A 3882-nucleotide genomic window follows, 5' to 3' on the forward strand; every position below is an offset into this window, starting at 1 on the left:
CCCATTTTCACAGAACTCTGAAGACTAGTACCCTCAGCCCTCTATCTATTGGCTTCAAACTCATAGACTGACCCTGAGAGCCAGGTCCTTTGGTATGGTTATGCCACAGATGGCCTCATTGCAAAACCATCCCGCTTCTGACACCATCACGGACACAACTGCAGAAATTACATTCTCTATCACACTTTTGCCAGAATCAGTACCCTCAACCTAGATGAGAATCAAGCCTATTCAGTTGAATAACCTGTACATTGACCACGACACGAATGAGGCAGCTTTCTTCCAACTGGTCTCAAGGCTAACCATCCCACATCTGACAAAATTTGTTGGAAAACCATAGGGATTTTTGGTACAGATCCGGAAAAGCGTGATCCAGGATTCTTATAATCAGATTTAATGGTCAATCAGTCGACCCGGTTGGTCGATTGGACGGTCGGTCAATCGGTTGAAGAATGGAGCCAGTACGTTTTTAACACCAATCATCCAAATTTAGAGGGTTGTCTTAAACAACAAAAGCTTATGCTTAACCACCAGTATGCTGTTACATCCATTCTCTCATCTCATCTTTAAAATTTAAAAACGTAATCAGATTAGGATGGACAAACCATGATGGGCTGCAACGCTACACAGTTTCTCCCATGTAGTTTAACTGTTAGCCCAGGCATGCAGAGACGGCAAAACGATAGCTCCCAGCACCTTAACAGCTTTTTTTTTTTAATAGGTGAGCGTGCATTCGCCTTAAAAGAGCTGTGTAGTCAGAAGTCAAACATTCCTTTAGGAGACGGGAAGGGAGGGACCCACATGTGCAGAACGCTTCATATCCCGTTAACACCTTTTTTTCCTGCTCCTTCGCCACTCCGCCTTCGGTAACATGGGTGACAAAGATGGGTGTTCTAATGAAGCCGTGGTATTGGCCCAGAACATACTGTACATATCACTTGGCACAGCACTCTAATGTAAGATCGCTCTCAGGGAGATTTACTGCATGCCAGAGGCTGAGTTTTGAGGAATGTCCCCCCACAGTGAGAAATAGTAGACGATGGGAGGGTAAGCTCAACAGGCTGGGGTATCTGTACTTCTAAATAAGATGAGACTTGACAAGTGGATGATGTTTTTTTTGTTTTTTTTGCGTCGATCAAAGCTTGTTGGAGCTGCCTATCTACTGGGACTCCCAGTGGAGTTCCAAATGAATGTACAAACAGTAAGAATCTAAGTGCTTAGAGACTTGGGGACCATAGGGTTGCTGGTTCAAGTCCCACTACAGACCAAATCAGGGCTGGGTGGAACACGTACAACCAACACCCTGTTTGATGTCTCCCTAGTAAATGTCAATGCTAGATCCTACAAGTACGCTTGCGTGTGTATATTTACAGTATGTGGTCATTTTTCAATATGCATTAGGGGCAAATGTGGCAGTGACTTCCATGATCCAACAAATGGTGCTCTGGTAAAATAAACATTACATTTATGCATTTTATATTTAACACAGAGTGCTCATTAAATTGTTACATTAATGTGTGTAGTACACTGCAATGATGATTTTTGCTGTAGGGGCAAGTGTGAAAGTGCCCAACCATTTATATATATATATATATATATATATATATATATATATATATATATATATATTTAAAAAATAAAAAATAAAAAATAAAAATGTAATTTTATTTTATATTTTTTATTTTAAAATTTTTAAAATTAAAAAAAATTTTTTTTTTAAATTTTTATATATTTAAAAAAAGGTGGCACGGTGGACGACTGGTTAGAGCGTCTGCCTCACAGATCTGAGGACCGGGGTTCAATCCCCGGTCCCGCCTGTGTGGAGTTTGCATGTTCTCCCCATGCCTGCGTGGGTTTTCTCCGGGCACTCCGGTTTCCTCCCACACCCCAAAAATATGTGTGGCAGGTTAATTGACAACTCTAAATTGCCCGTAGGTGTGAATGTGAGTGCAAATGGTTGTTTGTTTGTATGTGCCCTGCGATTGGCTGGCAACCAGTTCAGGATGTACCCCGCCTCCTGCCCGATGATAGCTGGGATAGGCTCCAGCACACCCGCGACCCTAGTGAGGAGAAGTGGCTCAGAAGATGGATATATATATATATATATATATATATATATATATATATATATATATATATATAATTTGGTATTTATTTTATTGTGGGTTTATATTTCATGTAGAGTAGTGATAACACTGTTCAAGTGCATGGACAATTTCTATTAGGGGCAAATGTGTCAGCACTGTCCATGAACCAACAGATGGTGTTGAGGTGAAAAAATGCTTACTTTTTGCTGTTCATTACATTTATGTATTTTATATCAACACAGAATAGCCAATAAATTGTTAAAGTGGAACAATGGAAATTACCCAATAGGGTCAAAAAGGCGCCCAATTAGAACTGCAGAGGCTTGCGATCTTCGTCCTTTTTTTAATTATTTTATTTTTATTTTAGTATTTTATATTTACTACAGCCCGCGACCCTAGTGAGGAGAAGAAGCTCAGAAAATGGATGGATGGATGGATATTTACTACAGGCAGTATTTTAATGAGGAAATTAATGTGTGTGAATATCGGTGACAATTTTGCTTCCTGGGCAAACATGACATTGCCCCACCATTTCCAGCAGATAGCGTTATTTATATTGTACATGTTTTTGTTTTTTTATCAAATGTTACATTTTATACAGAGTAGTGATTTTTCTGTGAAATTGATTAATACGAGGCAATATTGCATTGGGGCAAGTTTGGTAGTGCAGGCAGATGATGTTATGTTTTTAGTTTTTCCAATACATATATTGCAGTTAATATACATAAAACGGTGATTTAATTATGGAATTGATGTGTATGCAGCGTGGGCATCTTTTCATATGGGCACAGTTCCCCACCACTGTCAACAGATGGCTCTGTGGTGAAAATTATTTTATCGTTAATATAGAGTTGAAATTCAACTGTCAAATGAATAAGTATGAACAGCGTTTTGTCGAAGTTCATAATCTTTTGGGAGAGTATTTTTTGAGTGTATTTCAAACTTTGTCTGCCATTTCTCCCTGTACTTTCCCTGCGGTGTGGGACAAAAGAAAACTGGCTCATGAGGGTGCAGAGCCCCATAAAAATGATTAGGTTTAACAAATTCTTCCTTGTAACTAGTAGTACCACCAACTATACCTGCAATGGAGCCTACCAATGTTTTTAACCTTTAAAACATCACTAGTGTGAAACATTAAAAATGGACAAAAACAAAGGATTGCTCTTTAAATGTTCTAACTCAGAAATCATCCATTTTTATCTACATAATAAGAGAGGAGCATGAGAGCAACAATTCATGCAGCGATGCCAATCAGCGATGCACACAATGCTGTAAGAGCTGGATGTCTTAGGATAAGTGCATGTTCCCGGACACGACATGCTGCCCCACATTTGGACTCATCTGGGTTATATGTGTTTAAATACCGGCCATAACCCGCTCTGGGAGGACAGTGAATTAAGCACATTAATCCTCATCCTCACATTTAAAAGAACACAAAGTAGTAAAGCTACAGAAACCATGTTGTAGCGTAAAGTCTGTCCTTCATTGGTTTCAGTTCTCCCCTTGCTTTATTATGATGTAGTCATAATATCATCAGGTAACGACCCACTCACTGGACTATTGACTGTGTGTAATTTTAGAGATGTGCACGGGATTATGGAGATTAGTGTGCAGCTGCAGTGTTTGCAAGTGGCTCTGGATAAGATAAAAACGCCTCCTGTGTGAAACAGAAGAAAGAAAAAAAGAAGCAGATGCACATGGCATGTCCGTGCTATCAGCAAACTTTTCTTGGAACAGAGTTGATTATGTTGGCTGGTGAGGGATGTTTGCAATTAGGAAGGATGTTGGCTTGAAT

Source organism: Phycodurus eques, chromosome 14 (genome assembly GCF_024500275.1).
Source record: "Phycodurus eques isolate BA_2022a chromosome 14, UOR_Pequ_1.1, whole genome shotgun sequence".
Classification (NCBI taxonomy): Eukaryota; Metazoa; Chordata; class Actinopteri; order Syngnathiformes; family Syngnathidae; genus Phycodurus; species Phycodurus eques.